The sequence below is a fragment of the Saimiri boliviensis genome, chromosome 2, assembly GCF_048565385.1.
Source record: "Saimiri boliviensis isolate mSaiBol1 chromosome 2, mSaiBol1.pri, whole genome shotgun sequence".
Classification (NCBI taxonomy): domain Eukaryota; kingdom Metazoa; phylum Chordata; class Mammalia; order Primates; family Cebidae; genus Saimiri; species Saimiri boliviensis.
The window spans coordinates 133,980,723-134,004,520 of record NC_133450.1 but is presented as its reverse complement, the minus strand read 5'-3'; the positions used below and the strand labels follow the sequence as shown (position 1 = coordinate 134,004,520).

At 48.3% G+C, this 23,798-nt stretch overlaps 1 non-coding gene across 1 annotated transcript; it reads right to left on the bottom strand.

Annotated features, from left to right (window-relative positions):
• Positions 1-1,452: 1,452 nt before the first annotated feature.
• On the bottom strand, positions 1,453-1,593 carry LOC141583818 (U4 spliceosomal RNA). Its single transcript, XR_012516714.1, has one exon. It is a non-coding gene; the product is annotated as a U4 spliceosomal RNA (small nuclear RNA).
• Positions 1,594-23,798: the final 22,205 nt, after the last annotated feature.

The following is a 23,798-nucleotide window of genomic DNA, read 5'->3' as shown; positions in this document are numbered from 1 at the left end:
TAAATGCAGTGGACTAACGACCTTTGAGATCTCTTCACGGGATCCTATGTGGTGGACCCCCAGATCTGCCAACACAGAGAAGGCATCCACAAACATATGCCGGACAGAGGCCAGATAAAACTGTCTCTCAGGCTCAAAGTGGCCTGGCAGTCACAGGAACGGCCACTTGGGGTCTGGCCCATACCAGAAGTAAAGCTTTCGGCTTGAGGCACCCCACTGCACCTGCAAAACCAAGTTGTGCCTAACAAAGAAGAATCAGCCAGCCTACTCTCCCTAATGAAAGATTCTCCCCAGGGCCTGAAAGCTTGGGGGAATAACTACTCCCTCCTCAGGCTTGATCCCAAGGTACAAACCACGTGCACCAGCAGCATAGGTCAGCAAGCGAGCAGAAGCCAGAAAAAGGCAGGCCGGAAGACAAGGAGCCCCTAAGATCAGGAGAGAAGCCGTCTAGGTACCACGGAGCAGTTACATCAGACTGGAACACGTCCCATTTACAGGAGATTAGAAAACCCCAGCCTCACCCTCGCTTGGGGCTGACACCATTTTAGGCCTCAGCCCGTCTGCACCCAGGCGCTCATGAAAACAGCATGTTGATCCACACCACCTCAAGCTATTTGCTGGCTCTCTTATGGTTCAAATCAATAATAGAGCCTTGTGCCTCATATCCCAGGTGGTAATCCAAGAGCGATATCTGCATGTCACGCCTCCTCCTCCACCCTCCATATCCAAGCAATCACCAAGGATACAAGCCGGCCAGGCAAGGTAGCTCACGCCTATAAGCCCAGTACTTTAGGCAGCTGACACGTGGATCACCTAAGGTCAGGAGTTCGAGACTGGCCTGGCCAACATTGGAAAAGCCTGTCTCTACTAGAAATTCAAAAACTAGCCAGTGTGGTGGCAGGCACCTGTAATCCCAGCTACTCAAGAGGCTGAAACAGGAGAATCACTTGAACCTGGAAGGCACAGGCTGCAGTGAGCCGAGATCATGCCATTTTACTCCAGCCTGGGCAACAGAGCAAGACTGGCTCAAAAAAAAAGAGAAGAATTAGTATAATTTTGTCTCCAGAAGAGGGGTCTTGTCCCAGGCCCCAGCAACAGGATTTTGGATCTCACACGAAATGGAATTTACGGCAAGTCGCACAGTCTAGTGACGTTAAAAGAGTTTCTTAGCCACTACTAAATGACGGAGCAGGGAGTCCTCAGAAAGCAAGAGGAGGAACGCACCTGTTTAAAAAAAAAAAAAAAAAAAAAAAAATTTGAGACGGAGTTTTACTCTTGTCATAATGACATGATCTCGGCTCACTAAAACCTCTGCTTCCTGGGTTTAAGGATTCTCCTGCCTCAACCTCCCAAGTTAGGCAGATTACAGGTGTACACCACCATGTCCAGCTAATCGTTTTGTATTTCTTTTCCATTTTAATTTATTTTTATTTTTTAATTTTTTAAATTCCATTCCTGTAGAAACTTCCAAAAATTGCCAACGCCGACTATATTTTCAGTCATCATTGTGGGGTGTTGGGAAAAGTTTTCAATTAGCCATAATTGCACCTCAGATAAACCTCATTGGCTATGATACTGCCACTGTGCAAAGCTATTTTTTTTTTAATTTTTAGTAGAGACTGCGTTTCCCCATGTTAGCCATGCTGATGGCCAGACATTAACGTACAAACAGAATTACTTAATATTTGTTTATATAGGTTATTAAGAATAGTGTTGTCTCTTATGAAGGATTGTAATCAGTTTGTGTCAGGCTATTAGTATTGCTACCTTTCTTTGTTACTATTGATTTTAACAATAATTTATTAGTGTACTATTACCTTTAAAACTTATTTTTAAATTAAGAATACTTTTGGCTTAAAGTACTGGTATATTTTTATAAGTTTTGGGTCTTTATTTAGTTATTAACTTGTTCCTGCAACCATAAATATTTTATAACCAAAGGTGCTCAATCCCTAAATATATGATCCGACAGATTTAATCTTGTGTGTGTGTGTGTGTGTGTGTGTGTGAGAGAGAGAGAGAGAGAGAGAGAGAGAGAAAGAGAGAGAGAGCGAGCGTGTCTCACTCTGTCTTCCAGGCTTGAGTGCAGTGGTGTGATCATGGCTGGCTCAATGCGGCCTCAAACTTCTGGGCTCAAGCGATCCTTCCACCTCAGCCTCCTGGGTAGCTGGGACCACAGGCACGAGCCACCATGCCAGTTAATTTATATATTTTTTGTAGGCATGAGGATCTCAATATTTTCCCAGGCTGGTCTTGAACTCCTGATCTCAAGTGATCCTCCCGCCTTGGCCTTCCAGAGTGCTGGGATTACATTCATGAGCCCTGCACCCTGCCCAGATTTAGCTTTTTCTAAAGCTTTTATTTAAAATAAAGTCATTACGGTTAAGATGCCTCTGACGGTTTTGCATGTTAAGTGCAAAGACTATGTTGAATGAATTTTTCCATCAGTTGTAAAACGTGCATCCATGTTTATTTCATTCCTATGGTTTCCAATTAATTGTCCCTTCTTCCTTTTTATAAACACACGGTCTAGTGGGCTTCATGTCAGTTTCCATTTCCAGAACGATGACGCTGAACACTCCGCGCTCCGACTTCAAGTGGTGCAGTGGGACGGCCACCAGAGGGCGCGCAGCCTCCGCCAGCGCTGTGAGCGCGAGGGCCCTGCAGTGCCCCGGCCACCAGGAGAGGGCGCGCTAGAGCAAGGCGGCGTAACTGCCTGATGGCCAAGCTCCTCTAACAATCAGAAGCCTGGCTTTGCAGAGGCTTACAACTCCAGATATGACACGTGAAAGGGTATTGGGGTTACCGTTCTAGAAATTACATGGGAAAGGGTCTTGGTCCATGGAGTAGGTGTGGGTGGGGGCTTGAACTCATTTAAGTTAAAAGAACACCTTCCGGAAAGATTCCCCCAAGCCATGCCTGCGATCTATAAGGTGGCGCCCGGTTGGCCAGCCTTTACTTCTATTGAAATGCAGTGTGGAAGTCGAGGGTGAGGTGATCTTAGATGCTTGGGTCTCTCACCAGGTCACCTCCTCCCTGCACACGGCCACTCTCCCACCTGGGCTATTTTCCAGTCTCACCCACAATCGCTCTGAGCAACTGTGGAAAGAGGAGATCTGTGGATCTCCCTTGTCTAAGTCACTCTGCTGAGAGACCTGATAACTCGTCTCACTGGACCCTGGACCGCCCTGGGAAGAATACTTCTGCCCCTGTATTTCAGACAAAGACTATGAGGTGGTCAGGCACCTCATACAGGCTCACACCTGTAATCCCAGCACTCTGGGAGACTGAGGCAGGTGGATCATGAGGCCAGGAGTTCAAGACCAGCCTGGCCAAGATGGAGAAACCCCGTCTCTACCGAAACACAAAAAGTAGCCGGGTGTGGTGACGGGCACCTATAATCCCAGCTATTCGGGAGACTGAGGCAGGAAATTGCTGGAACCCGGTGTCAGGTCTCCATAGGTAAACCTGGAACCTGAAAGTCTGAAGTCCTGCTTACCTCCTGATCGTCTCCCAACCCCTGCCCCCCACATTCACCATTGTCCCTGAGTGTCAAGCGGAGCTTCCCCGGACAAGCCCCCCACCCAATCCTGCCATTTTAACTGTTCTTATGATAATGTGAATGCCTCTCACCCATCCTGTCGTCTTAACTGCTCTTCTGCCTCACCGCACCGCCACTGTAACTGAACTTGGGGTCATGTGCACTCCTTGCCCCTACCCACCACTGTAACAGATGTTACTTTGTGACTTTCCACGGCCCGCCCCAAACCTGTAAAACCAACTCCTATCCCACTACCCTTTGCTAACGCTGTTTCGGCCTTAGCCGACCTGCACCCAGGTGAATAAACAGCCACATTGCCCACACAAAGCCTGTCGGGGGGGTGGGGGTCTCTTCATTCAAAGCGCGAATTTTCAACATTTTGGTACCAAAACCCAGGATGGAGAAACTCCTACAGGAGACCAGACCCCCGTCCCTGCTCTTGTGCTCCCTCCATGAAGAGATCGACCTACCGACCTGACCCCGGTCATCAGACCAGCCCAAACACACACCACTGGCTGTTTTGGTAAGCAGTCACACATTTTTGCTTTCTCATTCTTTTATTTTTTCCTTTCCACTTCCTCCCCCTTTCGGTTTCATCGTCTTTCCACAGCAAACACAAGGAAAATCAGGTAAACCAGGTTCTTCCATGAGGTTTGGGACCCAAAAAACCCTATGTAGGTCATGGATCCTTGTACCCAGGTTCCCCAGGAGTTTGACTATCATGGAGACGTTCACCCTAGTCACTCACCCACCAGGCTCAGGGCCGATATTGGTGGCAGGTCAACATTCAAGATGCTTTTTTTGACTGCTCACTAACGACGAGGTTCAACGCAGGCTCACCGAGGGACACCTGTTGAGCAGCTGGGATGCGTGCCTGTTCTCCTTGTCTCTGCTGTCTTTCCAGAACCATGGGCAATAGTCCATCCTCTATCCCTCCCTCCTCTCCACTGGCCTGTGTTCGAAAGAACCTTAAACCTCTCCAACTGTGCCCTAACTTAAAACCCAAATGTCTCTGTAAACACTGTGTTCTCTTTACTGGGCCACTGCATGGTCGCAATACAAGTGAAACAATGGCTCCAACTGGCAAAAAATTGGCACCTTTCACCTGTATTTTATGAAATTAAGACTGTTTTCATCACAACATGGGCAAACGGTCTGAAATTCCCTAAGTTCAGGCATTTTTTTTACACACCTATCCCTCCCTAATCTCTAGTCTACTTCTTCTCTTTGCTTCTGTCTGCCCCTCCTTCCTCTGTAGGTTAGTCAAAATCCTCCCTGTCCATCAACCTTCCAACCTTTCTCCTTCCCGCCTGTGAACCAGGCCCTCATCCGGGACCTAACCCCACCCCAGAGCCTTCCTCCTCTTCCTCTGCCCACAACCCGCCTCCTCATGCCCCTCCTGTCACCTCCCCACCTTGTACGTGGCTGGTTTACAGTTAGTCCTGCAGCTGCCTCCTGCACCCCTGCCCGACAATCCGCCTTCCAGAGGTGGCTGGAGCCAAAGGCACAGTTAGGGTGATGTTTCTTCCCTTTATCTGACCTTTCCCAAATCGACCACCGGTTAGGCTCCTTTTCATCAGATCCTCCAATACTTCACCCAGTCCAATAATCCCACCTGGAGTGACTTAAATGCCATCCTTACTTCTACTCTCACCCCTAAAAAGCGCTTTATGTGCATTTTATCACCCAGTGAACCCCAACATTACAAAAAGGTACAAAAATTAAAATCTGGCCCTCAAACCCCGCAACAGGAATTAGGCAACCTCACCTTCAAGGTATTCAATAACAGGGAGAAATCTGCCCGGCTACACATCTCAGAACTGCAGATGCTGCCTCGTCCGTAAGACAAACCCCAGCCACGCCACCGGCTCACAGAGACTTCAGAGAACCCAGACTGCAGCGGCTCCAGCCGACATTTCTTCACATGTCAGAAACCTGGCCACTGGGCCAAGGAATGCCTGCAGCCTAGGACTCCTCCTGAGCCTTGCCCCGTCTGTGTGGGGCCCCCACAGAAAGTCAACTGTCCAACTCAGGTTGCTGCTCCCAGAGCTCTTGAAGCTCCAACCCTCGGCTTGGCAGCTAAAGACTGATGCTGACCGACCATCTCAGAAGCCCCCTGGACGTTCACAGATGCCAAAATTAGGGTAACTCTTATGTGGAGGTCAAGTCCATCCCCTTCTTAATCAGCACGGAGGCACCCACCCCATGCTGCCTTCTTTTCAAGGACCTGTCCCCTTGGCTGCCATGCTGTTGTGGGAATTGATGGCCAGGCCTCCAGGTCACTCAAAACTCCCCACATCTGATGTCAATCAGCCCAGCACTGCCTTCCACGTTCTTTCCTAATCATCCCCACCTGTCCAGTTTCCCTGTTAGGCCGGGACATCCTAGGGAAATTGTCTGCCTCCTTGACTGTTCCTGGGCTACAGCTACACTGTTGCAGGAGCGGCCACAGGAAACAGATCTCTTGAACACCGAATATTGGAGGAAGGAGTTTATTCGACCAGAAGCCAGGTGGCATATTTGCCTAGTATCCAAGCTCGCCTAACAAAAGAAGTTTCCCTCTTTATATAGGCTTATACTTTAGATGTTACCTGGAAGAATCTTAGGTTTATAGCTTAACATATGAAAAGGGTCTCAGTCTACAGTCTTGGGAATGAAAAGGGGAAGTTTACAGTCTTAGGAAAAGGGAAGTTGATCTGAGATGCCTGGGTCTCCCTCTTCAACACCTCATTGCCACCCTACTCCCCAAACCCATACCTCCCTCAATAGCTCCCCTTATGTCCCCCAACCTTAAGCCTAGGGTGTAAAACACCACCTTCCCATCCGTTGCTACAAGTCACTGACCTCTCCTCATCCCCTTAGAACCTAACCACCCTTACCCTGCCCAGCCCTGTACCCCATCCCACAGCAGCCTTTACAAGTAAAGCCTGTTATCACCTGTCTGTTGAAACATGGCCTTTTAATTCACCCGTCTGCTTCTTTGGCATCTGTACTCAAAGGGGCATCATATATCCCCTTCCAAAGCCCAAATTTCTTCCCATCTGTTGTAATCCTTCATCAGCATACATGTGCTCCCCCTGCCAACCACATCCAGTAAATTTCCCTAACCCCAACCCCCTCCACCAAACAACAGCTTATCTCCTTCCTGGGTGTGGTTGCTACTTCACCTCAGGATATCAAGTTTTGCTATTCTAACTGAGCCATTGTATAAACTGACTAAAGAAAACTTATCCAACCCAATTAATCCCAAATCCTTTCCTCACTCCTCCTTTTGCTCCTTAAAAACAGCTCTAAAAACTACTCCCTCCCTAGCTCTCCCCAACCTGTTTCAACACTTTTTCATTCTATACTGCTAAAGTCCAGGGCTGTGCGGTCAGGATTCTCACACGGGATCTAGGCCCATGGCCTGCAGCCTTCTTATCCAAACAACTTAAGCTCACAGCCCTGGACAGGCCCTCATGACAATGTGCAGCAGCAGCTGCTGCCCTGATACTCTTAGAATCCCTCAAAGTCACAGGCTCTGCCCCACTTATCCTCCTGCTCTCACTGCCTCCAAAGTTTTGTCTTTACACCTCACACACTTACCTTCAGCCCCTCACCTTCTCCAGCTGTAAGCAGTCACCCCTACTGCTTAAACCACACCTCAAAAAGTCTGTTTCTATTATTTCCTAACTGTGCCCAAATTCACTGCACTCATTTACTTTTACATGCCCTGCTTTTCTTTAAGTTGCCGGTTTACACGTTTCCTCCAGGCAATTACAGCTGACATTTCACTCTTCATCTGGCTCCCGTTCTCTGCTCAAACACAATCTTGTTAATAAAAGTGAGTGGTTGCTTATAGATATCGCACACTTCCTCACACGCCATGAAAACAAAAGCTCTCCCTCCACACAGTTACCCCACCAAGCCCTGTAATGGCAGCAGCCCTTGCTGGTTCCCTTGGCTTTCAGGTCCAAAGCTCCAGAAAAAATGTTGTTAATATGTAAAGCAGCGTGGCCTCATATGTAATGACATCAATAAATGAAGAGACAGAGCCCAAAAGCACACTAATCAGGCAAATGGTTATTCTGGACCTGGCTGGACAGACGCTGTCTAACTGGAGTCACGGCTCCTCCCAATCCTTACTCCTTTAATACCCATCTTTCTTCTTCTCCTGTTCAGACCCTGTATCTTCTGCTTAGTCTCCCAATTCATACAAAACCACATCCAGGTGACCACAAATCAGCAGATGCTGCTCTGGACGACCCACAGTACCGCGGAGTGCCTCTAAGTCCCCCAGCAGCTTAAGCATTCGTAAGGCAGAACGTATTGTCCAGACCTTCCTTATTTGCACACCTGTCCTGTTCCCATTTCCACCCTGTCTCCCCCGCTCAAAAAAAATATATATTTTACGTGCCCCCCACAGTCCCCTGTCAAGCATGAAGTAACCTTAAGAAACTTCATCCTCACCCCCAGAAACCTGTGCTCACCCTCTCTTCTCTAATTCTTTCTCTCTATATAGCTAAAGACAGGTATGTCAGGTCTCCATATGCAAGCCTGAAGTCCTGTCTGCCTGGGCTGATCGTCTCCCATCCCCCCACCTTCGTTCGCCATTGTCTCTGAGTGCCCAGCAGAGCTTCCCCAGACAAGCCCCTCACCCAACCCTGCCATCTCAACTGTTCTTATGATAATCTGAATGCCTCTCACCCATCCTGTCATCTTAACTGCTCTTCTGCCTCACCCCAGCCGCCACTGTAACTGAACTTGTGGTCATGTACACTCCTTGCCCCTACCCCACCAGTAACTGATCTTACTCTGTGACTTTCCACTGCCCGCCCCAAACCTGTAAAACCAACTCGCATCCCACTGCACTTTGCTAACACCCTTTTCACCCATAGCCGACCTGCACCCAGGTGAATAAACAGCCATGTTACCCACACAAAGCCTGTCTGGGGGGTCTCTTCATTCAAAGCACGAATTTTCAACACCTGGGAGGCAGAAGTTGCAGTGAGCTGAGATCGCTCCACTGCACTACAGCCTGGGCAACAGAGCAAGATTCCATCTCAAAGATAAAAATAAAAGACAAAGATTATGAGGCTAGCGGAGGCTGTGACCAAGCACATGACCCAAGCTTGTTGGCAGTAGCTGATTTGGAACTAGGTTCTCACGTTCACAGGGTGCAATGACGGCCTCCTGATTACAAGATCCAAAGTGTGACTGGCACTTCCATTAACATGTACATGTTTGTCTGCAATCTATGTATGAGCATTTTCATGCATCAAATTTTGCCAGGAGTCTCTCATATTATCTTTTATTATAGTCACAAAATTCTGTGCTCTTCAGTATAAATACTTGTCTTTTTATAGTTGAATATTGGGGATGCAAGTGATTTTCCACACAGCCAGCAGCTAAAATATTCCAAATGTGGTTTTCACCATGCATTGGGATTTACTCGGGTTGGCTGGCAAAACAGGAGGAAAATATTAGGGAAAGTTAGAAATGTATAGTCTCAAACCTTTGGCAGGCCAAAAGTTTTTTTTTTTTTTTTTTGAGACGAAGTTTCACTCTTGCTACCCAGGCTGGAGTGCAATGGTGCGATCTCGGCTCACTGCAACCTCCGCCTCCTGGGTTCAGGCAATTCTCCTGCCTCAGCCTCCAGAGTAGCTGGGACTACAGGCACGCACCACCATGCCCAGCAATTTTTTTTGTATTTTTAGTAGAGACGGGGTTTCATGATGTTGACCAGGCTGGTCTTGGTCTCTGGACCTCGTGATCCACCTGCCTCAGCCTCCCAAAGTGCTGGGATTACAGGCTTGAGCCACCATGCCCGGCTGGCCAAAAAGTTTTAATGGAATGGGCTAAAGGCAACCAGTTCTTTCAGCTAAAATTTTAGCATAAAATTCGTAAAAGTCGTAGGGTGAAAGGTAGGAACAATCAAGCTTCCCCAGTGGTCTGTTTACCCACATCCCTTTGTCTCTATTCTAACTGTTCACTCATGTAAACCCTGTGCTGAACAGCCCTCTCAGCAGGAGGTCAAAGGGGAATAACACGTGAAGGGTGTTTTGTCTGGGCCGCAAACCAAAAACTTTTATCATTCAAAACCACTCTTTCAACCATGTTAATTACCCACAAGTGTGTTAACTTAAAGCCTCTATTATTCAATCTATACCAAACAAATATAAGAAGGTACAGGGAGTCACGGCCGGGTTTGCTAAAACCGCCCTCTAAAAGCAGTTAACAAACATTCGCACCCCATTCGAAATCACTGTACTGGTTGTGAGTGCATTCATTCATCTGTGCCTAAGTCTCAGTCTGCAAAACAAACCTCCACAGGTGGTGTGGCTGTTTTATTGTTTGAATTCGTGTTGCATGACATGAACATGCATCTCTCCCAGCTGCACTCCCACCTGAGAGGCAGCCAGGCTAACAATACCACCAGAAGCAAGTCTCGGAGGAGAAGAAAACCCCTGGCAGGATGTGACATTCTGAAGTGCGAGGACTTTTGGGGAACTAAAGTTTCTGAAGGTGGCAGTTTGTGTCTCCATCTCCATGGGGTCCAGAATTTGCTGCACAGCAGGTGACAGGGAGCTGCTGGATTCTTGGGTGATGTTAACACTGAATATGTGCCTGCTCTAAGTTCTGAAAGTCACACCCTCCCTGAATTTTTTTTTGTTTTGTTTTTTTGAGATGGAGTCTTGCTCTGTTGCTCAGGTGCAGTGGTGTGATCTCAGCTCACTGCAACCTCCACCACCTGGGTTCAAATGATTCTCCTGCCTCAACACCCTGAGTAGCTGGGACTACAGGGACATACCACCACACCAGCTAATTTTTGTATTTTTAGTAGAGACGGGGTTTCACCATGTTGGCCAGGCTGGTCTTGAACTCCTGACCTCGTGACCTGCCCACCTCAGCCTCCCAAAGTGCTGGGATTACAGGTGTGAGCCACCATGCCAGACCTTTTTTTTCTTTTTTTTTAAGATAGAGTCTTGCTGTGTCACCCAGGCTGGAGTGCAGTGGCATGATCTCAGCTCAATGCTGCAACCTCTGCCTCCTGTGTTCAAGTGATTCTCCTGCCTCAGCATCCTGAGTAGCTGGGACTACATGTGCCACTAATCCTGGCTAATTTTTATATTTTTAGTAGAGACAGGGTTTCACCAAGTTGGCCAGGCTGGTCTCAAACTCCTGACCTCAGGTAAACCACATGCCTCAGCCTCCCAAGGTGCTAGGATTACAGGCATGAGCCACCATCCCTGGCCCTTCCCTGCATCTCAATGTCCACAAACATTATAAATCACCTGCTTAACTGTCTAGGATTTTCAACTAATTGTCCAATGTCTAGACGAAGGTGCTTTCAAATATTTATAATAGGTCAGGATGTGGACTAGGATGTTTTATCAATTAATTGGTTGATTCCAAAAAATGTAAATCTTTGAATCTGAAATAGGGCTGGAGAACTTAGCAAGGTCATATCAATTCCACATGAGCCTTTGAAGATCAATTGTGCCATCTGCCTCACAGGAAGCATTGGCATGTGATGTTTCCTTAATAACATGGACTTTAATTTCATTTAGCTACTGTTCTTTTGATTCATGATTTGAAAACCATTTTGTCTTTCAAAAAACTATACTAACCAGGCACGGTGGCTGATGCCTGTAACACCAGCACTTTGGGAGGCAGAGGCAGGTGGATCATGAAGTCAGGAATTCGAGACCAGCCCGACCAACATGGCAAAACCCTGTCTCTACTACTAATACAAAAATTAGCTGGATGCGGTGGTGGGTGCCTGTAATCCCAGCTACTAAGGAGGTTGAGGCAGGAGAATCGCTTGAACCCAGGAGGCAGAGGTTGCAGTGAGCCAAGATTATGCCACTGCACTCCAGCCTGGGTGACTCTGTCTCAAAAAACAACAAAACAAAACAAAACAAAACAAAACAAAACAAAAGAAAACAAAGACGACCCATACTATTGGCCAGGTGCGGGGGCTCACACTTGTAATTCCAGCTCTCTGAGAGGCTGGCAGGAGGACTGCTTGAGACCGGGAATTCTAGACCAGCCTGGGCAACATGGCAGAACCCCTGTCTCTACAAAAAATACAAAAATGAGCCGGATGTGGTGACATACATCTGTACTTCCAGCTACTCGGGAGCTTGAGGCGGGAGGATTGCTTGAGCCTGGGAGGTCGAGGCTGCAGTGAGCAGTGATTGCACCACTGCACTCCAGCCTGGGCAGCAGAGTGAGACCCTGTCTCAAAAAAGAAAAACACCCAAACGCCTCCAAAATCATAGAACTGCCTTTCCTGTTAGATACCTCCACTGCTGTACATATTGCTCAACTGTGACGACATGTCCCTCATGTTCCATTTTGGATTTCCTGAGATGCTGCCTATGGCATGGCCCTGGACTCAGGAAGCCCCTGAAGGAGGGAAGCGCACCAGCTGCTGTGGCTGCATTGCCTGTCCACACGGGGTTTCCAGCCAGATGGAAGAGCACCTGCAGCGATGCCCTTCCATCCACACCTGTCATCTTTCCTGCCCTGACTCAAGGTGAGGGCCTTGGGCCTCGGAATTACAGGTAAGTCGTCTTTTCTTTCTTTCTTTTTCTTTTTTTCTTTTTTTTTTTTTTTTGAGATGGAGTTTCCCTCCTGTCACCCAGGAGGGAGTACTGTGGGGAACATTCCCGTGTGAGACCCCCAAAAGGTGTGAGTCTCACTATACGGTGAGTTTGATCCCAAACACAGTTCCCTACTGGAGGCAGTCGAGCTATCCGGAAATAGGAACTTAAAGATGAATGATCAGTTTCTAATATCAACCACAATATCGTTTGGGCCTAAAACTATGCGTTGCTGCTAGACCCAGTGACCCCCTGCCAGCAACCAGTTCCTCCTTTTAACTTTTTTATGACTCTTTAAGAATAAGCCTTAATCCTTTTCTTTACTTACCTTGTACCCTAGATAATGGTTTAACTGTCGGGATATTTGCAAAGCAAATGCCACCATAAGGGATGGCTTTGATTTCTGACTCAGAGACTCCTGAATGCGGAAGTTGAGATAAGTTGAGTCGGGAGCAGACAAAGGAGAATTTGGTTAAAAGATGTTCTGATGAGGAAAACCTGAAAACCTTTTCACATCTCAGTTCTAAAACAAGATCAAACCAGAAATACCTGCAGCCAGGACGAATAATGTCTGGATGTAAACAAGCTTTGTGATCACAGGAAATTCTGTTACTTTTTACAACCACTGATTGTGTATCTGATTTCTCTCTTGTATAGGCCATGTAAGGTATACATTTGCATTTCCTCTTGCTATGACATAAACCAGAGCAGAAGAAAGTGTATTTATTCCTGGCCTTTGAAAAATAAAATTTGTTGTTTAGGCACAGCCTATCAGCCCTCCGGATGCCTCGCTTTCTCTCTGTCTTTATTATTTTTCCAAGCGCACTCCCTCTTCCAGGTATTGGGACCCTCTTGCAGGCCGAGAGACCCCTGGCAGACATGCCTACCTGTCCCGGATGGTCTCCGACAGAGTAAAATGATGTAACCTCGGCTCACCGCAACCTCCGCCTCTCTGGTTCAAGTGATTCTCCTGCCTCAGCCTCTCGAGTAGCTGGGATCACAGAAATGCACCACCACTCCAGGATAATTTGGTATTTTATTTTATTTTTTATTTATTTATTTATTTATTTATTTTAATTTTTTTTTTTTTTTTAGTGGAGACGGGGTTTCTCCATGTAGGTCAGGCTGGTCTCAAACTCCTGCTCCACCCACCTGGGCCTCCCAAAGTGCTGGGATTACAGGTGTGAGTCACTGCACCCGGCCTCAGGTAAGTCTTCTTTACTCAGTCATTTATTCACTCACTCGTCTAATTCATTCATAAATTCCATTGCTGTAACTTAGTAATCCCAAATAACCTAAACTTCCACATGCCATGCAATGCCCTCCCCACACACCTTGCCTGGTCGGCTAATTCTTCCCAGGGATTTCTCATACCTGTAATGCCATTAAAATGTCTAAACTAGTCTGCTGGCTTATAAAACAGCAAGTCAGAGTAAAAACAAAACTGGGCTTAGATCCAACAAATCACAACTGTCACAAAAGAGGCTCAGCAGGATGCAGTAGCTCATGCCGGTAATCCCAGCATTTTGGGAGGCTGAGGCAGGTGGATCACTTGAGGTCAGGAGTTTGGAATCAGTCTGGCCAACATGGTGAAACCCCGTCTCTACTAAAAATACAAAAACCTTATCTGGGCATGGTGGCAGGTTCCTGTAATCTCAGCTATTCAGGAAGCTGAGGTAGGAGAATTGCTTGAACCCAGAGGGCGGAGGTTGCAGTGATCCGAGGTCGTGCCACTGCACTCCAGCCTGGGCAAGAAGAGTGAAACCCTATCTCAAAACAAACAAAAAACAACAAGAAAACAGGCTAACAAAATGCTGCGGCAGGGTATGACTTGAGAAGTCATTTCTGAGACAGGGGATGGGACCTGGGAGCTGTCCAGCTCCTGAAAATATACGGCAGGAGACAGAAGAACTAAGATTCTCTACACAGCAGGACAATGTGCCTCTCGCTGTTGAGGAGACTTGGGTTGGACAATCAGGCTTGGGGCTAAGAAGCCTCTGGGAAAAGGCCCCGACCGCACTGCTGAGCCAGCCGGGGGCTCACACCCCCACAAATCCCCACCCCCAATGCTGTCCAGAAGGTCGCAGGCCACACCACTGCCGGGTGAGGTTGAGGAAAGGCTGCCTTCTCTCATCGGGTTCTATCAGCTAACATAAAAAATGTAAATAATGTTATCGAAATTAGGATTTTATGTTGTTTCAATTCAAACAGAAATTCAGATGAGGAATAAAGAGCCATGCACGGTGGCTCACACCTGTAATCCCAGCGCTTTGCGAGGCTGAGGCGGGTGGATCACCTGAAGTCAGGAGTTTGAGACCAGCCTGGCCAACATGGTGAAACGGCATCTCTACTAAAAATACAAAAATTAGCTGGGCATGGTGGAGGGTGCCTGTAATCCCAGTTGCTTGGGAGGCTGAAGCAGGAGAATTGCTTGAACCAAGTAGGTGAATGTTACAGTGAGCCAAGATCACACCACTGCACTCTAGGCTGGGCAACAGGGCAAGACTCCTCAAAAAAAGAAAAAGAAGAAATATTGTCTCACTAAAAGTAAAGGTAATGACATTTGGAACTTAGGAAAATTTTCGCAGGCAGAGTTTTTCTTTTTTGACTTAAAATTTTTCCAGATGCAGTCCAGAGCATGGCATAATGATACCCACATACACAAAACAGATTTAACAGTTTCTCATATGTTGCCATGTCTGCTTCATGTTTTTATATTATGAAATATTGTAATTTGCAGATCTCACAAAATTTCACTCCTAAATACTTCAGTATGCACCTGTAAAAAAAAGCAAGCATGAAAGTGGGGTGTGGTGGTAAGCACCTGTAGTCCCAGCTACTGAGGAGGCTGAGGCAGGAGCATGGCTTGAGTCTGGGAGGTCGTGGCTGCAGTGAGCAGTAATTGCACCACTGCACTCCAACCTGGGTGACAGAATGAGACCCTGTGTCTAAAAAACAAAGTATGTATGGTTTCCTACAAAACTAGAATAACATATGGTAGCTGACACATTAAAAAAAAAAACCCTGCGTATCATCAAATACTCAGGAGTTTTCTTTTCTTTTCTTTCTTTTTTTTTTTTTTTTGAGACCTAGTCTCACTCTGTCCCCAGGCCAGAGAGCAGTAGTGCAATCTCAGCTCACTGCAACCTCTGCCTCCTGGGTTTGAGCAATTCTCCTGCCTCAGCCTCCCCAATAGCTGGGATTACAGGGGTCCACCACCATGCCCGGTTAAGTTTTGCATTTGCATTTTTGGAACAGACGGGGTTTCATCATGTTTGCCAGGATGGTCTTGATCTCCTGACCGTGTGATCCACCCGCCTCAGCCTCCCAAAGTGCTGGGATTACAACCGTGAGCCACTGTGCCTGGCCAGGAGGAGGTCTTTAGAAACCAATAAACCTCAGAAGGTGGGAGAAATGCCAGGCCACGAGGACACAGCCATGGGAAATGATATTTACATGGCTAAGAATCTGAGTTTCCTGTGAGAAACAACAGAAAAAAAATATCCTCCTTGTACAACAAGAGAAAATACTATTTTTTTCCATGAAACCATAAGGGTGTGGGCAGTGTAAACCCAAAATTATGCATGAGAGCTTCCCCAGAGCTCCATGTGGGTGGAGAAATGTGTCCTAACTGCCGCCTTGCCTGCCATCTTGGTACTGGGAACCTGTGAGAATTTCCGAGCCCGACACCCTGTGTCCCAGCTTTTCCCAACAGATGCAGAGCAGTGCATGCATAGCCCAGCTGGGCAGCATTCAAGCGGCGAGACAGGTCACTGGCTCCCAGAGCTGGGCCTTCCTGGCTCCTGAGGACCTTCTGGGGATGGCTCTGGTCAGTACAGCCCTTTCTTTCTCCACTCTCATAGCCATGGGGTGCACATGCTCTTTCTGAAGCACTGAGACTCCCCCAGCCTAGGCCAGCTGCTGGACTCAGCCACGTCCTCTCCCTCACTCCAAACTTCCTCCACTCCTCAGTCTTCACAGCTCGTCCCAACACAGCCACCTGCTCCCAGCAGACTACATCGGTATCCTGTGCACTGCAGCTGCTCCCACAGACTCACGCTCAACCCTCACTGTGGTCCTGGCTTTCAAGGCCATTGTGCCTGGGAGGAGACAGAGGTGTCGGCTGCTGTCAGGGCACCTGGCTCATTCCCATTTGCTCCTGATGCAGTGACTCTCCCTGTGGGATCTGGCTGGGAACCTCTCTCCCACCCACTGCCAGAGACACATTCTGAGCCCAGACACAGCCTCCTTAGTCTTTGGGTGTCACTGCCTGCTGTGGCACCCTAGGATACCTGGGAGGCTTCAGTGTGACTTTCCTGGCCAGGATCCCATCTGACACCTGCATGAAGGCAAGTCTCTGATATTCAGCTGGAGTTCTGCAGGGTCTGGGTCACATTCCTTCCCATCCGCCAAGAGCAGGTCTCCACAGAGGCACCCTGGGTGGGGCTCCCAGGCTGCACTTTTGTCCCCAGGGCTGCACCACCCTTCCCGTAGGCTAAGGCCTGATAGGAACACCCTGCAGGGTGAGGGAATGAGAGAGGTTCCAGGTGCAAACAAAACATCAGCAGACACTTGAGTTACCACCTGTACAAAAACCAAATGTACCCTTTACCCTCCTGTTGAAAAAGTAAGCTCTGTGTGTTCTACCATCACTTCAGGGAAACCAGGCCCTGAATTACCCATTTCAGAAGCGTGGCCCCCAGGTGCACGGGGTGGACATGAGCAGAGGGGAGAGGTGTGCTGACCCATCTGACCCTTGACCCCAGCACCATGCAGGGAGAAACGCAAGGGGCGGGCTTGGCTGCTGTCCTCCACCGTCATAGCGGGTGAGTCGGCCTGATGCCTGAGTTCTGTGGAGCCCTCTGACAGGAGGAACACCGTCCCAGAATGGCCATAAGAAACAGAGGCACTGAGACGACTCACCAAACCAATGCCCCATTTTACTAAAAACCACATGTACATTACATTTTACAAAACAGTCCCTTACTTAACCCCATAAAAGAATGGGGATACTTGGGGAGCTACAGAAACAGGTCCCCCTCCAAATGCTCTGGGCCACCTAGGTCTCCCCAGATCCCTGGTCCAGTGCAGGGCAGGGGGCAGCAGAGCCTACTCAGGGTTCCTGGAGCCCATCCGGAGCCCTCACTGCCTACCCAGGGCCAGAGGAACCACCTGGGGGGCCAGCATCAGTTGGACTCACAGCACTCCCGCCAGGAGGAGGAGTGCGGGTACCTATAGTGGTTGTGGTCAGCCTTGCTCAGGGTCACTCTCAGTGACAGGCTGGGCTTCCATTCCAGCTCCTTCTCCTTCAGGCAGTGCTGTGGGGGTTGGGCTTTGAAGAAGTCTGAGATGTATGGGACCTGGCAGAGTGGAGGAAGGTGAGACTCGGCAGGCACCAGGGTCATGGGCATGAGCAGGAGGGGGAGGAACAGGGTCCCAGGTGGACAATGAGAGGAAGAGTGCCTGTGGGGGAAGAGAGCCCTCTTAGTGGAGGACCAGTGGAGAGCACTGGGGCGCTGATGAGCCCAGGGAAGGGCTGCGGTGTGCAGGCAGGAGACCCAGGGAAGGAACTTGGGGAAGAAGGTGTCCAGGGAAGGACTGGCTTTGGGGAGAGGGGTCCCGGGGAGGAATGGGGGAAGGAGGGGTTCCATGAATGGACTGGGGTTGGGACAAGGGGTCCCAGGGTAGGATGTGGGGGAGGAAGGGAGGGATCTAGGGGAGGACTGGGGTTGGGGGAAATAGTATCAGCAGAGGAATGGGGGAAGGAGGAGTCCCAGGGATGGACTGGGGTTGGGAAAAAGGATCCCAAGGGAAGGAATGGGGGAAGGGAGGGGCCCTCAGAAAGGCCTGGGGTTGGGGGAAGAGGTCCCAGGGGAGGATGGGGGGAAAAGGTGGGGTCCAGATAAGGACTAGAGTTTGCAGTAGGGGTCCCAGGGGAGAAACCGGGAGAAGAAGGGGTCCCAGGGAAGGACCAGGATTGGAGGAAGTGGTCCCAGGGGAGGACTCCGTGGGGCAAGAGTGTGCAGGGCAGGACCAGGGTTGGGCAGGGAGTGGTCTCTGGACAGCGCAGGGGGTGAGTCAAGGTCAGAAGCTCCCAGTGAGGCCAGCCACCAGTATTCCCTGCAGGAGGCCAGAAAGGACGTCACTCCAGTGGTGTTTGTGATCAGACACGCGGGTGTAGCCCACATAGAGGGCAAAGGCCACCAGGAAGAACTGGACCGTGGGGCACAGCAGCCGCGCCCACTTCCAGCAGAGCCGCGCCTGCACGTAGAGCTGGGATGGGAGAGGGTGCCTCAGCCTGTGCCCTGCCAGGCCCTCACACACCCACTGCACAGATGGCAGCTCTGAGGCCGGGGGCAAAAAACTGGCCAGCCCAGGGCCTCCTGTCTTTACAAACAAGTCAGTGAGTGCGCCCATCACCACCACGACCCACCCATTCTACAGCTGGGAAAACTGAGGTCCAGGGAAGGGAGTGACTTGACAGGCGAGCCCCAGAAAAATGGACTCACCGCCAGGAACACCACGCAGTACATTGCAAAGGAGGTGTGTCCCGAGTAGAAAAACAACCTGGGGAAGGAGAGGCAGCAGGTCAGAGGGCAGGCGGCTCACTCGGCATCTTCCAAACTCCCTTCACCCCTGCTCCTCCTGCAGAAGGGAGGGTTCAACACTGGAGCTGCTGATGTTACAGGCCACCAAATCCCAGGAGCACAGGCTGCTTCCTCTGTCCTTTCCAGTTATCTGATGATGGAATCAGAGTCTCCAACTGGGGCTGTGGCATGAGACGCCTCACCTGTGAAGGCTCTGAGGCCCGAACCCAACACCCAGGGCGGATAGTAGTGTCCAGCAAGCAGGCAACACCAGTTGCATTTTCACTGCATTTCTTTTCAGGATTTTCTCCCATCTGTGGAACTGAGGGAAGATTTCTTTTTATATAAATTTGAGATCCCGTGAAGGACGTGAATGAAACACAGAAAATAGGAAGCAACAAAAAACTGACAAAAAAGTCAAAATCAACTTTTTTGGACAGAATCAAAAGCTTGCAGGAACCAGAGGAACACTTGATTAACATAATGCAGTTGAGGCCAAGCACGGTGGCTCACACCTGTAATCCCTGCACTTTGCGGGGCTAAGACGGGGATCACGAGGCCGGGAGATTGAGACCAGCCTGATCAACATGGTGAAACCCCGTCTCGACTAAAAATACAAAAATTAGCCAGGCATGGTGCCACATGCCTATATCCCAGCTAATCGGGAGGCCGAGGCAGGAGAATCACTTGAAAACCTGTGAGGTGGAGGTTGGGGTGAGCCAAGATGATGCCACTACCTGGACGAAAGAGCTAGACTCCATCTCAAAAAAAAAAAAAAAAAAAAAAAAAAACAGAGGTATTTCAGTTGGATCTCAGAACAAACAGCTTTGTGACATTTTAACTCATCCTGGTCCCTCTCCCACCGCTTAGACTATGGTGGCCTGAGGGTAACAGACCACAGGCCCAGCACAGGTTCCAAGATGGTGCCTTATTTGCAACTATGGACTAGGGTATGGCTCAAGGGCTGATCTTGATCTAACCTGACTGGACATTCTCCCAGTGCTGAGGTGCCACCTGGAGGACATTTGCAGGAAACGTTTACAACAAATTTGTTAATGTCTGCTGCCTGGGGCCATGAGAGCAGATGAGGCAAAAAACAGAGGAGCCAAACAGCGTAGGAGTAAAGGCCAGGGAACAAAACACTCTGGGGAATGGAGACTTGGAACCTACAAGACCAGAGCGGTGCAGCAGCTTGGAAGAGGCCTGCGAGGGCCCTGTGCTCACATCGGGCTGGACTTCCAGCTCTGCACAAGCAGGACGTGAAAATGAAGGCAGAGAAAACCTGTTTCACCGTGGAAGGGCTGACCCCACAGGCACGCAGGCCCCTTCTACTGACTCGGGAGGGTGTTGTGGGTTTTTGTTGTTGTTGTTCCAGATGTTTAAAGACATCTCTGTCCTATCACTCGCTGACCACCAGGCTAAAAGAACAGGAGGAAATGGCCATCCATGACAAAAGTTAGAGACTTCACAATCAGAAAAGACATCTCTGTCCTATCACTCGCTGACCACCAGGCTAAAAGAACAGGAGGAAATGGCCATCCATGACAAAAGTTAGAGACTTCACAATCAGAAAAGTCATTAAACAAATAACCACTGCAACAAACAGCAAGAACAAACCCCGGGGAGTAGGGAGACTCCTATTTCCAGAGTAGCCTTATAATACTCTAAACACACAGTTTAAAACAAAATAAAACAGGTCGGGCACAGTGGCTCACACCTGTGATCCCAGTGCTTTGGGAGGCTGAGGCAGGCGGCTCACCTGAGGTCAGGAGTTTGAGACCAGCCTGGCCAACATGGTGAAACCCTGTTGTACTAAAAGTACAAAACTTGTCCAGGTGTGGTGATGCATGCCTGTGATCCCAGGACTCAGAAGCCTAAAGCAGGGGAAGTGTTTAAATCTAGGAGACGGAGGTGGCGGACAGCAAAGATCACACCGCTGCATGCCAGCCTGGGTGACAGAGTGAGACTCTGTCTCAAAAAAAACAAAGAAAATAGGTCAGTTAAGAATATTCAGCCGGGCCAGGCACAGTGGCTTACATCTGTAATCCCAGCATTTTGGGAGGCTAAGGTGGGTGGGTCATCTGAGATCAGGAGTTCGAGACCAGCCTAGCAAACATGATGAAACCCTATCTCTACTGAAAATAATAAAAATTAGCTGGATGTGGTGGTACATGCCCATAGTCCCAGCTACTTGGGAGGCTGAGGCAGGAGAATCACTTGAACCCAGGAGGCAGAGGTTGCACTGAGCCAAGATTATGCCACTGTACACTGCACTCCAGCCTGAGTGACGGAGTGAGATTCTGTCTCAAAAAATAAAATTAATAATAATAATAAAAATGATAATATAAAAATTAGCCAGGTGTGGTGGTACACACCTGTAATTCCAGCTACTGGGGAGGCTGAACTCAGGAAGTGGAGGTTGCAGTGAGCAGAGGTCAAACCACTGCACTCCATCCAGTCTGGGCAACACAGCCAGACTCTGTCTCAAAAAAAAAGAGAGAAAAAGATGATTTAGCCTGAATGCGCTCAGTGGCTCGTGCCTGTAATCCCAGCACTTTGGGAAGCCAAGGCAGAAGGACTGCTTGAGCCCAGGCATTCTAGACCAGCCTAGACAACATGGTGAGGCCCTATTTCTAAAAAAAAATGACAAAACCAGCCAGATGTGGTAATGTATACCTGTAGTCCCAGCTACTTGGAAGGTACAGATGGTTTGAGCCCAGGAGTTCAAGCCCTGGGCAAGACAGCAAGACCCTCATTGCTAAAAGAAAAAAAAAAAAAATTAAAGGCAAAAAAAAAAAAAAAAGGCAGTGACAGGGAACTGAAAAAGGAAGGCACAACCTAGGCAACCCTAAACAAAATGACAGAGGGCCTTCCTTATCAGTAATTACACTGACTATAAATAGATTAAACACTCCAACTGAAAGTCAGAGATTTGTTAAATGCCTTAATTCAATAAAAAGATTAACATATGCTGGGGGGGAAAAAAACAAAAAATAAAGTCAGAGATCTGGCTGGGCATGGCGGCACACACCTGTAATCCCAGCAGTTTGGGAGGCTACAGAGGGTGGATCGCTTGAGCTGAGGAGTTCAAGGCCAACCTGGGCAACATGGCAAAACCCTATTTCTACAAAAAACATAAATAAACAGTAGCTGAATGTAGTGGCCAGTCCTAGCCACGCAGGAGGCTGAGGCTGGAAGATGGCTTGGTCTAGGAGTGAGTCCAAGGCTGCAGGGAGCTGAGATCACTGTACTCCAGCCTGGGCAACAAAGTGAGCCTCTGTCTCGAAAAAAATCAGAGACTGGACAATACAAAAAAACATGGCCCAATTTTATACTAGGTATAAGAGACTTACTTTAGAGTCAGAGACATGAATAGGTTGAAAGTACAAGATTGGAAAAAAAAATATTCTATGCAAACAGTAATGAAAAGAGAGCCAGAATAGCTATATTAATATCAGACAAAATGGACATCAAGACAAAAATTGTTGAGACCAAACTCATAGGTATCATTCTATGATGATGAAAGGGTCAATCTATCAAAAAGGTATAGCAATTATAAACATAATAATTATAATTATAAATGTAATAATAATACAATTATAAATGTAAATGTACTAAACCACAGAACTCCAAAATACATAAAGCAAAAGGGGATAGAACGTTACAATACGAACTTCCAAAACACAAGAATACACTGCATTCAATCACTAAAAACACACAAAAACAACTTTGTTTTTATTCTATTCACTTATCCTCTTTTTTTTTTCTTTTTATTTTTTTCCTATAGTTTTGAGCAAAACAAAAACAATTTTTTTTCTTGAGACAGAGTCTCGTGTCTCCCGAGCTGGAGCACAATCATCTCACTGCAACCTCCACCTCCTGGGTTCCAGCAATTCTCCCACCTCAGCCTCCTGAGTAGTTGGGATTACAGGCATCCATCACCAGGACAGGCTAATTTTTGTATTTTTAGTAGAGATGGGATTTCTCCATGTTGATCAGGTTGGTCTCGAACTCCTGGCCTCAAGTGATCTGCCCACCTCGGCCTCCCAAAGTACTGGGATTACAAGTGTGAACCATCACTTCTGGCCAATTTTTTTTTTTTTTTTTTAGTCAGAGTCTCACTTTCTCACTCAGACTGGAGTGCAATGGCACTGTCTTGGCTCACTGCGGTCTCTGCCTCCCAGGTTCAACTGATTCTCTGCCTGGGCCTCCTGAGCATCTGGTATTATAGGCATGCACCACTACACCCAGCTTACTTTTGGCTGGGCTGGTCTCAAACTCCTGACCTCAGGTGATCTGCCCACCTCAACCTCCCAAAGTGATGGGATTACAGGTGTGAGCCATCTTGCACAGCCCCCCAACATTTGTTTTTTTTTTTTTTTTTTTTTTTTTTTGAGACGGAGTTTCGCTCTTGTTACCCAGGCTGGAGTGCAATGGTGCGATCTCGGCTCACCGCAACCTCCATCTCCTGGGTTCAGATAATTCTACTGCCCCAGCTTCCTGAGTAGCTGGGATTACAGGCACAGGCCACCATGCCCAGGTAATTTTTTGTATTTTTAGTAGAGACAGGGTTTCATCATGTTGACCAGGACGGTCTTGATCTCTTGACTTTGTGATCCACCCGCCTCAGCCTCCCAAAGTGCTGGGATTACAGGCTGGAGCCACCGCGCCCGGCCCAACATTTTTTTAATTAGAAAAAGAATCCAGGCACAGTGGCTCATGCCTGTAATCCCAGCACTTTGTGAGGCCAAGGTGGGCAGATCACCTGAGGTTAGTAGTTCGAGACCAGCCTGGCCAACATGGAGGAAACCCCGTCTCTAGTAAAAAATACAAAATCAGCCAGGCGTGTTGGTAGGTGCCTGTAGTCCCTGCTACTCAGGAGGCAGAGACAGGAGAATCACTTGAACCCAGGTGGCAGAGGTTGCAGTAAGCCAAGATCACACCAGTGCACTCCAGTGTGGGCAATAAGAACAAAACTCCCTGTCAAAAAAAAAAAAAAAAGTTAGAAAAAGAGAAGGCAGACACCAAAGACCACATAGTATATAATTCCATTTATATGAAACATTGAAAACATGCAAATCT